Here is a 12,658-nt window from a genome sequence, read left to right as displayed (position 1 = left end):
ATACTCAGTTATGTAATTATGAGGAGAAAAAAGGTGATGTTGTAGTGTATGAATAAGCTAGCAGTAATACAAATGTCTAGTGGGTACGTAAGCACGCAGAACACTACAAGAAGATACTCTTGCATGCAGTCTCGAGCAGGCATGAGAGCTATATATATATATATATATATATATATATATATATATATATATATATATATATATATATATATATATATATATATATCATTAATATTAAGAAGAAAAAATCTTGCATACAGATATCATGCATGTGTCAGGATGTAATTAGACCAAGCAATGCACGGAGCAACCTAATGCTTGTTCTAGTGAAGAACGATAAGGATACAGGGCTTGTTTGCTTTGCGCCCTCGCCTGGGGACCTGCACCTAGGCAGGTGCATCCGACCACAGGCGTTCAAAATCGAACGCCTGGCGTCGGTGCCTGGCCCTCCAGGTATAGATGTCCAACGGGCCGGCCCGGCCTGGCACGGCCCGGCCTGGCACGGCCCGGCAACGGGCCGGCACGGCCCGATGGGGGTCGGGCCGACAAGGCACGCCGTGCCCCGCGGGCCGTGCCGCCATGGGCTTCATGCCTGGCCGACGGCCCAGGCACGGCCTGCTGGGCCATTTTTCGTGCCGAGCCGGCCCGAGAAGCACGGCTAATCCAGCGTGCCGGGCTGGCCCAAGGCCCACTACACCGACAGAGAGAGAGAGAGGGGGAGGCCAGGGCGCCAGGCTGCCGTCGACGAGGACGACGCGACCTCTCCATCCGCGGAGGATGAGCGATGAGGCGGCCGGATCCGCGGAGGATGAGCGATGAGGAGGCCGGATCCGCGGAGAACGAGGCCAGATCCGCGCAGAGGAGGCATGTGGAGGAGCAGCAGCGCGTGGCGGTGAGGAGGAGGTGGCCACCGTCGGCGGAGGTGGGTTGGAGTGGAGGTGGCGTCGGGGCGGAGCTCGTGGCCGGATCTGGCGTCGGGGCGGAGCTTGGGGCCAGCGCGCTCGTTCCCGCGGCGGCTGAGGCGGGACTGCGGGAGGCGATGGCGGCGCTCGACGTTGGATCCCACGAGAAGAGAAGGGGATGGAGGGGATTCGGTGAGCCGCGGGGAAGCAGGAGCTCGAGGCGTCGGCGGCCGGCGGGGCGGAGCTCGAGCTTGTGCGCGAGGAGGGGTGCGGGTGCTCAACGACATGTGGGAGAGGAGGGGTGCGGGTGCGCGACGGCATGGCCGCGTGGGGGAGAGAAGGGGTGCGGGTGCGGGTGCGCGAGTGCGCGACGGCGTGGGGCGGTGGGGGAGAGGACTGAGGAGGGCTGGAGGGGTGCGGTGCGGGTGCGGCGTGGGGGAGAGTCGGAGAGGAGGGGTTTGGGGACTTAGGGTTCGGGGGACCGTGGGTCGGCCAGTTGGGCCGCGCGCCGCGGGGAGGGGAAGTGGAGTGAGGAGGGCTGGAGGGGGAGGGAGGGGGTGGCCGGCCGGGCCGTTGCCGGGCCATCTGTTGAAGGCCGGGCCATGCCGTGCCAGCCCACGGGCCTGAGCAACGGCCCAGGCACGGCCTGCTCCCTCGGGCCGGGCCACCCCGGGCCCGCATGTCACCGGGCCGGGCCGGGCTCGTGTCGGGCTAAAAAAGCGGGCTTCGTGCCGTGCCGTCGTGCCTCGGGCTGCATGGCCAACTATACCTCCAGGATGAGAATCAAACATGCCCACAATGCAGCAGAGCAACCAACCAGTTGCAGAATAAATAGTTGAGGCAGTATGGCACACAAGAATTTAAAGCACCTACCAAGTGGCAAGCAACCTCATCAAGCTGCCACTACACAACTCACAGTAGGTCTAGCTTGCAACAGACAATGGCATAGCTCTGTGATGGAAGAGACAGGTGGGAGAAAAGTGGTGACTGCTATTGTTCTTTGTTTGGGCTAGGGATGTTTGATAGCATTGGGACAATCTATAATGTCAAACCTTGGAGTTTTACCTGTTGAGACAGCTAATAACTAAAACATTCAAACAGTACAGTAACAGTGATCTTATTATGTTACGCAGCATCACTCCATCAAGCAGAAACTGCTCACTGCTGATAGAGCAGAAACAGCTCTGCTTCAATGGCAAGCCTGCTTCATGTGCAGCAATAACGGATGAGGCAATCTAACAAGTTCCCTTTCAAATATGTGGTGCATAGCCCAAACTGGCTAGCTGAACTTAGCTACACGCTCTATAAAAGCTATAATGTGCAAACTTGGAAATCAAGCTTAATCCCTGAAGAAACTGATGAAACATGTAGCAGAGAAAGATACTTACGCAAACGATCTCCTCGTAAGTCTCATCATCAATTTCTACAGTAGTCACTACCTCTTCAACATCTCCAAGTATCATATTGAGATGTTGGTCATACACCTACATTGGAGGAATCATAAAGGCAACTCAAAATCCATAACAAAAATAGGAATATTAGATGAAAATCAGAACGCAAAAAAAAAAAAAGGATGGCACCCATGTAAACTCAAAGCTGTTCATTTGCAAAACAATGCGTGCAATAGCAACAGAAGACCAGGGTGGATGATAACAGAGCCTTCTATACTAACATTCATGACAAATCAACCAAAATCATACAGCAGAACATGATAATTACACAAGCTGATATGAGCTGCTTATTATATGGAACATAGCAAAAAAAAAAAAAGAAGAGGAAATGTAAGGTCAAATGTTCAAATGTTTAGCCAGTTGATGAATGCTCTGTCAAGCAACAAACTTATTACTATGTAATAATCAATAAAATTTGTTATTAATATTTTAGGAAATTAATGTTTCAAAATTACATAGGACGATCCCTGGACCCAATAACCAGGGCAGCCACAGCTGTTTACATAATGTCTATAATGTTTTCTTGTACCAAATACTTGCATTAAGAAAAAATAGATGACATCGAAATATAGACTTTTCAGTTACTAGATACATCATATTAGGCAGAATACACCACCCTGACAACTGCCTAGCCTTATTGCAGCATCAGGCACTGATAAGTGATGACTAACGTCAGTTGACATAAAGGAAATGATTGCTAAGGTTGCTAGGAATCAAGACTGTAAGCACCTCCTTATTCTTTATCATCATGGCTACAATCACTGGCATCACATTCAATCTCGTCTTCACTATTCTCCACAACATGCGCATGGGAATTGGCTTGCAGCGTCTTAAAACTGCTTATTAAGTCGGTTGCTTCTGAGATGAGAGCATTTTTAGCAGCCTTCACACTACCAGCTTGCTGCTCAGAAAGAAACTTCCCAGAATCAGCAGCTTTAGAGCCTGCTGGAGTCCTTCTGCGAGGCCTTTTTGTGCCTTCTCTACGTGCCAATTGATCAATGTACTTCTCATGTAAGATAACATTCTTTATAGGCTTTAGAACTGCTGGGCTCAGTTCAGATAGTTTAGTTCTTAACCTAGAAAATGGTTTCTTTCGTGCTGAAGAACTTCCACTGCGCTTGCCTAGAGAAGCTGAATTCATACAACTGTCAGGAGTCCCAGGAGAATCTTCAATTGTAAGACACTTGGTGAGCTTTCAAAAATTGAGAAGTGGTCAGCCTCTTGAGCTTGGTCAATGCGGCAATGCTTCTGCAACAAATGCTTCACTGTCTTCTGTGCTACTAGACTTTTCTGTTTAGCGGTCTTTCGCCTTCTGACTGTAGGTTCCAAGATATTTGGAAGTTTTGGATCAGACAATGTGAAATTTCCTATAGGAGAAAATGTTGGTTTACTTGTTCTGGAACGTGGGGCAATTGGAGTCGGTGTTGAGAGGTCAGTATAAATTCTGTTGAAGCAGTCTTCAGCAGATCTCCCTGGCACCTGAAAAGAGTTGCGTCAAAAATCACTGAGCTAATAAATGACAAAGGAAGATATCCACACATAAAAGAAGAAATATTCCGGATAAGAAATAGGACCTACCACTGAAATATTCCAGTGAAGTATGAAAAAGAAAAGCAAACTGGCACTATGAAACCTCAAGCTATTTTGATTGTGCAATCAAGCCCATTAGTCCCCAAGTTTTTACATTTGTGCAATTAATTTTTTAAAAGTTAATGGTAAATTTGATGAATTGAGACCCCCAGCTATTCATCTTGTTTCTAAGATGTTTTATTATTTGAATCTGTCTAATCATATCCTTTTGTTAACAGAATTAGCAAATCTGTACACTATGGAAAAAAAAGAATGAACTGTTATTGAAACTTAATGATGTATGAGATATTGTTTCTACTAAAATGGTGCATTAGAATCTCAATCTTTGTATATACCAGAAGAAAAGGAACCAAATTGATCAGCACAAAACTTAGTTCCAAAGAACATTAACAATGTTAAGTTTATCAAGGTCCATATGCCTACGAGGACGCCTATATATTGCAATCATCCCTAAGGGATAGATTATCTTCTCAAATCCCCAAGGTTAGTAACAAACAAGTCCAGTCAACAATTAATGACTTTATTAACTTTCAGCTATGAATCTTCATATGACACCCACATCATAGATATATTTCTAAAACCTTGATAGTAAAAACGGATTGCTGAAACACAATACGAAATAACATGTGAACAGACCATGTGCACTGAGATTCATTTCTGAAAAATGCAAAAACATTTTTGGCCACAATACTTCAGCATTCTTGTCCTTTTTTCATGTAAGCAAGTCAAACTAGTGTATAACAATGTTTGTTCGGTCAGCTCTTGCAACTTACAAGAAATGAAAAAGACACTAAAGCAAATGATGTAAAGACTAGGTACCATTTTTGAAACTGTCTTCCAGAAATGTGGGGATGGTCGGGAACTGAAGTAAGCTTTGCGCAATGCCATGTCCTGCTCTTTTGTCCAATCATCAGAAACCGAAAAATTTCCCATTTCTTCTCAGTCCCATTTGGCTTGTTGATGTTTTCATCAATGTTTGTCAATCTCTCATCATCAACTTTAAGCTTCACCACAATAGAGGGGGCCTTTTCAATCGTTCTGTGGGTGGATTTTTTGGGTTCATTGCGAGGTGCAATTTCTTGGCAATACGCAGGCAATGGTTTGGGTTCCTGGCAATAAATCTCCTTCAATGGAAGCCTCCTTTGTGTTCCTCTCTTCCTCTTTCCTGTCTCCACTTTACAATGACTGGGCTTTAACCCATGTTTGTCACTCTTTTTGTTAGACACGTCTGAAATATCTTTCCTAGGAGGTAATGCAGCACTTCCCCTATTCCTTTTCAGGCTCTCTTGATTTTTGTCTTTCCTATGAGCATTTTTAGTCTTTCTGTTAGGAGAGGTCACCCGGCAATTTGGTGGCAACAGCAACTTGCCCAAACTCTTATCTTCCAGATGGAATCGTGGGGATCTGCGGAGAGGCGTAATTGCTGATTGATCAGCCCTGGCTTTACATTCCTACAAGAGGAAGTTCAAATTACAATGCTATTTCTCATAATCTATGAATCAAGTATGAACCGAATCAAGCTTCTAACTAACAAACATGATAACATTCAGGAATGAAATGGATGGTACTAGTAGAAAAAACATAAGTCAAGCAAGAGCAACTCCTACCCCATTCACATCATCGTCTATCACAATTGGATGCTCAGGTTCTCTTCCAGCGAGCCGCGACAGCTGGCGTGAGGGAGCCCTCGGCTGCTGTGCAGCAGCTCCAGCGTGGCAGCCTCTCGCCGTCTTCTTCTTGGGGGGCAGCCTGCTTCTTCAATGTTTGGAGCTCCTCTTTCTCCTCCGGGTTCTTGGTCTGGGAAGGGAGCTTCCTCTTGGGCAAACTTTGAGGCTTCTTCAATGTTTGGAGCTCCTCTTTCTCCTCCTGGTTCTTGATCTGGGAAGGGAGCCTCCTCTTGGGCAAACTTTGAGGGGTCACGTGGTGAGAGAGCAGCCGCCCCTTCCATGGCGACATTGGTGTACCCATGTTCACCCAGTAATTTTTTTTTGCCGAAACAAAAAACGAGGTCAGTAGGCATAATACATATATAAGCCTGTAATTAGACTAGCAGATGCCCGTGCATTGCCACGGGAGTCTCAAAATTTTCTAACACAATAAGAGTGAAAAATATTGTGGGTCAAAATCAATAGATAGACAAATAGTGTTCGCTCGTACGTTGCAAGGGAAGACAAAAAAAAATTAATGCAACAAAATATGCATCAGGACGCACCTGCACTGCACAAAGCGCAAAAAAAAAAATTTTAAAAAATCACTGCACCTTTCAGTAAATCTACATGACTATGTTTCTAGGAAACACGCACTGAAAAACTTCCAGCAAGCTTTGGGGTGTCCTTTTGACTAATGTATGTTTCTCAACTCAGATACCATGCTAACTGACCAGCTCTCTTACTGTGAGGAGTTATGGAGTTTCAGAGGTTTGGAGGTGCAGCTGGCTACATGATGGCAGAGGCTGCAAACCTCCCATCTGATTGGCCAGCTGAAATTTGGAGATGGTAATGGTACAAAGGATGTGTCTGCCAAATGGTCGGTAGGAGGACAACTCAAATGGCTGTTGTGCTGAAGTAAATGTATATACTCTTCAAATGAAATCCAGTATGGAGAAAACAAGAATAACTATAGTGCTGATGACTAATGGGATATCCTCAAAACACCAACCACCCATATCCAGTCCTAGGCTGCTCTATTTAATATTCAATCATTTACAGCTATTCTCTACTGATTAGGATGCCAGGGAAATTCAAGCAAATGAAATGCAAGCATGTCAATATTGTTCGGTAGCAAAGGCATTGGCTGGAACAAATAGATTACACTAATATATTCAGAGAGGCTTCTATTCTCATATTCTTTAGTTTCACAAATCATTTTGTCTTTGATTTCACAAAAGCAAGGGATCACTTGACCCCAAATGCAACTCTGTAGGTAGAAATTTACAAGAACATGCTGTTTTTTTGTCATCAATCATTCAGGTTAACAAATTCCCAGAAAAAGGAACAACCCTTGCGGAGGCTGTACCGCAGCTAGCCTATATAGTGATACATAGTTACTTATCTCTATTCATGCAAGATGCAAGAAGATAAATGATGTACCTCTATATACAATAAAAATGTGACTTCAAACAGCACGCGAGTTTTCCAAACGCCTCAAACTACCCAAACATTCATCAGCCCTGTCACCGTATCGCAATAAGCTCCATCAACCAGGCCACTCCACGCTCCAGATGTGGCCCTCACTCGCTGCCAATTCCCCCAAAAGCTCGATCGACGGCCTCATGCCACCCCACCGAAGACCGAACACGCTCTCCTCGCTCAAGACCCCCTCTCACTCCAGTAGCCACCACCCGAGCCTATAACCCATGCGACAAAGCGAAGGTGCACGAGGAGTACGACTCACCGTAGGGGCCGAAATAAATGTAGACTTTTTCAGTTGCATGTAAGCCAAAATAAATTTCAGTTGCATGGAGGCTCTTTTCAGTATTGTAGACAGCTTTCTCCCAAAGTATGTATTACTGTTTGCAACATTTGTACCTTATAAATTGTCTATATAAAGAATAAAAATAGGATGCCACCTCTAAAGCCCAAACAAATTTTAGCTATCTATCTAAATCCAGCACAGTTAAATGTGTTAATATCGTGAGCCATCCTCCACAAAGGATATCAGAGGTGAAGTCCACCTTCACCTTAGGACTCTTCTAATAGGCATTGATGAATGTGGTTTGGTTCTGGAAGCTACTCAACGCGATGGTTCTAACTTTGCACATGAACATTCTTCTCTTTATATTTTTTCTCTGTACTTACAGAAGGTCTGTATACTGGCACTATTTTCTCAAAATTGTAATTATTTCGCGCTAAGTGATTAGCATGAAGACAAAGTCCGGATTATGGAAACTCATAAATTGTTGCAACAGTACACAGTGCATGAGCGATTTTTTGAGACAGCAACTTGTGCAAATGGATGCAAACAATCTGCTGGTGCCAACTGTAGTTTTGCTTGGTACATGTGAACCAATTATTACGGGAACCATAGCAATGCATGAATTTTTTTGCCAACCATAACAATGCACAAACAAAGGCAAACTTAAAATGTTGTACACAGGATGAAGCAAGCAAAGCTCGAGAGTAGAGTTGTCAAAAAAAAAAGCTCGAGTAATGTCTTACCTCAAAAAGGATGAAGCAAGCAAGGGCTTTGATCATGGATTGATGGTGCTCTCAGACACCAATCTCCTCAATGGTGTACGGCGGCAGTCCACCTCCACTCTCCTCTACAGCGTCTCGGACCACCTTCCTCTCCTCCAGGCACCACTCCTGTGCTTTCTTATCAGTACTCCTGTGCTTTCCTATCAGTACTATGATATCCTCGCGGCCTATGATATTCCCATCTCGACTCTGTTAAGTTGATTTCTCATCAGTACCAATTGCAAAAATGCAGAAAAAAAATATGCTATAGAACCAGATGTCTGTGCTTCCTGAGTCTCAGCCTAAAATTAGTTGTTGAATGAACAATTGCCGCCATCACTACGTTTCTATGTTTTATAGGTTATTTTGAGCTCTATACAATACCCAGATTTTAGAGCCATCACATCACATTGGCATACTAAAATCCGAAACTCATATGAGTCAGCCTGGCCACTACACATGCACAATTGCATGGAGGCTGACTAAAATGGACGAACATTTAATCATGAAACTGAAGGATCTAATGTCTGCAGTCTCACTAAATAGAGTAGTATTTTGAAGGCAGAGAAAATAATGCGGGCTGGCCAAAGAGGAAATCCCATGAACCCAATTTGACGGGTACAAATCCTCTGTTGTAGTGTCCCAAACTTCAAACCATGATTGTTCGTACATTATTAGCAAGAACAAATAAGGGAAACTTTCATCTAATAGCATGTTTCCTCATCCTACATCTATTTACTGGTTATAACTTGCATATGGCGGCATAGAAATATTGAGAAGAAACCTGTATTCAATTCCTCCTAGATCCCAGAAATGACGTGTGCCTCACCTTGGGCCTGGAGGGCGTTTCTCCGCATGTGCTTGGATGGGGGCCGTCGCGGCGGACTGCGGCAGTTGGACGGCGCTCCGGGCGGCGCGGAGGGAGGCGACCGGGCGGCGCTTAGGGCGGCGGCCAGGCGTCGCTTAGGGTGGACGGTGCTCCGAGCGGCGCGGACGGACGGCGCTCCGAGCGGCGCGGAGGGAGTCGCGTTGGGGCCGTGGCCCGTGGGGGAGGGCAGCGGCCGGACGGCGCGGAGGCAGTCGCGGGGACGCAGGTAGTCACGCCGTCACTTTCCCTGCCATATCCACCGTCCAAGCATGATCAAACGGATACACCTGTTTCACCCTAGGATTTGGCTTCTCACCCACGAAGACAGTGCGGGAGGAGAGGAACGTTCGTGCGCGGGTGCGTGATGCGCCGTCCTCCTGCACGAGCGACAGAGCGCAGTCTGCGCCGAGCGCCCGAGCCAACTCGTAGGAGGGGGAGCACCTCGGCACCGTGCCCATGGACGGCGAGGCTTTAGCTGTGCGTGTCGTGGAGCGGCGTGTGCGAGCGTTCCTTCAGGCTCGAGCTGCGGCCGGAGATGGCCACCGTGGTGACCGGCCGCTGTGGGACGGCGCGGTTCGCCGCTGGGTATAGTGGACGTCGTCGTGGCCGCCCCGACTGCTGCTGGAACGCGTTCAGCATCAGCAATGGGCTGTCTCTAACTCCTGGTCGGCATCAGCAACACAGCATGAACCAAAAGCAACAAGCTCCTGCTTCCGTTGATGCACAATCCCTGCTCGAAACATCATGTGTTCTTGGCCTGTTATTAATCTCCAATGCAATAGCAATGCATTAAGGTTTCAGTCAACATTCTTGCATCAGTGTATCATGTTTGTTTATCACAACCTGCGTGGCTGCGCCCTCCCACGGCGACGACGTTCACCTCCCACCTACCGGCCCGCCCAAACGCGCCGCTAACAGGCACGCAGGTTCTCAGCTCCCGCCCACGTGAGAGAAGACATGATCAGCACCTCGTCAGATTCAATCTCATGGTGGTCGAATCAGCAACAAGCTACAGGATGTGTGTCCCTTCTCCAGCATCGTGCTGCACTGGAGGATTGAGGCCGAGGAGTTGGTGATGTGGCTGATTTCGTATGTTGTTGAGCCCGTGGAACTAGCACTTTGGGGAGTCCCTGTTCCCCGCACGAGTTCGCTCGCGGACTCGCTGCGCGGTCCTTTCGAGTCACCACCATCGACCGTGTTTAGAAGATACCAGATTTATACCGGTTCGGATAGAATATTATTATGTCTGGTTCGTTGCTGCTGAAAGTTTGTAGTAGGAGTTATAAATGGGTAAGAGAGGAACAGGTCCCAAGTCTCTGGTGAAATGAGTGAACATGTGCTAAGAGAGCTCGGTTGCTGCTCAGTCTTGTGTTCGGAGTTCAATAGGTTTGTTCGGACCTGGCTTGAATCAATCCGATCAGTTATCAGATGTCCTCAATGGAGCGCCCTGCTTTTCCTTTTATAGGTCAGAGGAAAGCACGGGTTATAGCAGAGGAAAAGAGAAGAACGAGAGAGAGCCGAAAGCCTTCAGGATCGTCGGGTCCTTCTTCTCCTTCATGCGGGTCCCGCCGAACTGTAGATGTCAACAGGGACGGCGTCACGTCGCGGTCTTGTCCGTCACTGGTGCCTTGCGCAGGCGTCGTCTGTCGGTCATGGCGCTCCACTCCGTTCTGGTGGACGTCGTGGTGAACCGACGTGCTGGTCAATGTTCGTACGAGGGTTAGGCAGAACATTACCGGTACGCCCGACGCTGTTCTTGATGTGAATCCTCAGGTATGGCCCATCGTGGTCACGGGTTACATCGGGGCATGTCGTTTCTTTCTTGATGTTAGAGTTTTGACCCAGTCCCTTACGCTTGGACCCAGAGTGGTTGACGACGATATGGGACCCCATCGGGTGAGGCGGAGCCCGCACCCGAGGGGTCGGATGAGGCAAAGCCTGCCCCCAGAGGTCGGGTGAAGCGGAACCCGCCCCTAGAGGTCAGACGATGCGGGGCCCGTGGCCTTAGGGTCGGGCGAGGCGGAGCCTGCCCCCATAGGGCGGGCGAGGCGGAGCCCGTGGCCTCAGAGTCGGGCGAGGTGGAGCTCTCCCCCAGAGGTCGGACGAGGCGGAGCCCGCGACCTCGGGGTCGGGCGAGGCGGAGCACGAACCCAAGGGCCGAGCAAGGCGGAGCGTAAACCCAACGGTCGGACGAGACGGAGCCCATGGCCTTAGGGTCGAATGAGGCGAAGCGCAAACCCAAGGGTCGGACGAGACGGAGCCCGTGGCCTCAGGGTCTGTAACAGAACCGACCAATTATACGAAATTAAGTAAGAAAATCATCCGCCAGAGCAGACGATTTAGCAAACTTAAGCCCGTATAACCCGGTAGTCCATGAAATCACGAAGGATTTCAAACCAACTTTCATTCCAGCCAAGATCGTAATAAATTTAGCGGTCACCATCACATATTACATAAAAGTTCACAATCACAGGTACATCAGAGTTTCAACATAGTTATTACAAAACCAGTTCGAATAAAAGTAGCGGAAGTCATTTGTTCAAACCACACACACACTCACGCGGAGTTTAAATATAGTGCCAGCGAATGATCATCTCCAACAAAAGCATCAGATGAGACGTAAGGAATGACCATGCCCATGGTCCTAAGCATCACCCATCGCAGGATAAAGGCAGTTGATACAGTAGCCGTAATACATCTGCCCATCTGCAACAAGTGGGAATAAAACCCTGAGTATGAGAAGGTACTCAGCTAGACTTACCCGACATAACCAAAAATAAATGACACCAAGGATTATGAAGGGCTTTATAGTAGGGTAGCTGACTCATTTGCAAAAAGAAGCATTTTTAGCATTTCAAGAACCTTTCAAAAAGCATTATTGCCAAGTTAATTATTATTAACCTGTCGACTAGATTTGCACCTATACTAGAGTAAATATGTGATTAAGCAGATAATGATAACCAATGATCATTAAACAACTTCCATACTGTCATATTCATTATAACTGTCCAAGTGTTCCATAACATTTACTACGATGAAGTAACTCAAGTCAAGTGCTCACTATCCAGGAGCGATGGCGATTCGAATCGATTCCTAACCAGCTGGTGATTTATTCCTTACACAAACCTCACTCACCCGCTAAAGTGAGATATTGATCACCGAGTCAACTTTCCAGGAATCTCGAGTTTGCTAGGAACCACATGTACCCGAGGGCCAACCGACTACACTTTGGTCTTATCATCCCGCCCCCGTGTCCTACCACACCTGCTTCGGCACAGTGCGTTGCGGGCAATCTACTCGGCCCGAAAAATCTCTCAGCTTCGCGGTCGGAAGGTACTTTATCCGGCCAGCTAAATGTAAGGCATGCGTTCAACATGACTCAAGGCCCAACAACGGTCGGTCCTTAATCGACACAGACGGAAACACTACAGTCCAAAACTCTGCAAGTCTCCGTCCGATCTCAACTTTATTTAACATTTAGTTATACCATGACTTCATAGTTATCCAAGCAGATCCAGGTAACCACCTATAGCTCGCAGGTGACAGGAAATCACCTGACTTCTACCGGTCTAAGCCAGCTAAGCATTGACTCGACTGCGGATACCAGGGTAACAAGGATGTAGTATAACAAAGGTAAACAAGGTATAATGCAGCAACGGTTGCAAACAACTC

General features: G+C 47.4%; 1 pseudogene; it reads right to left on the bottom strand.

Annotated features, from left to right (window-relative positions):
- Positions 1 to 2,779: 2,779 nt before the first annotated feature.
- LOC136516876 (uncharacterized) lies at positions 2,780 to 9,194 on the bottom strand (annotated as a pseudogene).
- Positions 9,195 to 12,658: the final 3,464 nt, after the last annotated feature.

This window comes from Miscanthus floridulus, chromosome 17 (genome assembly GCF_019320115.1).
Source record: "Miscanthus floridulus cultivar M001 chromosome 17, ASM1932011v1, whole genome shotgun sequence".
NCBI classification, from domain to species: Eukaryota; Viridiplantae; Streptophyta; class Magnoliopsida; order Poales; family Poaceae; genus Miscanthus; species Miscanthus floridulus.
The sequence above is the reverse complement of the archived record's forward strand: the minus strand, read 5'-3'. Positions and strand labels throughout refer to the sequence as shown.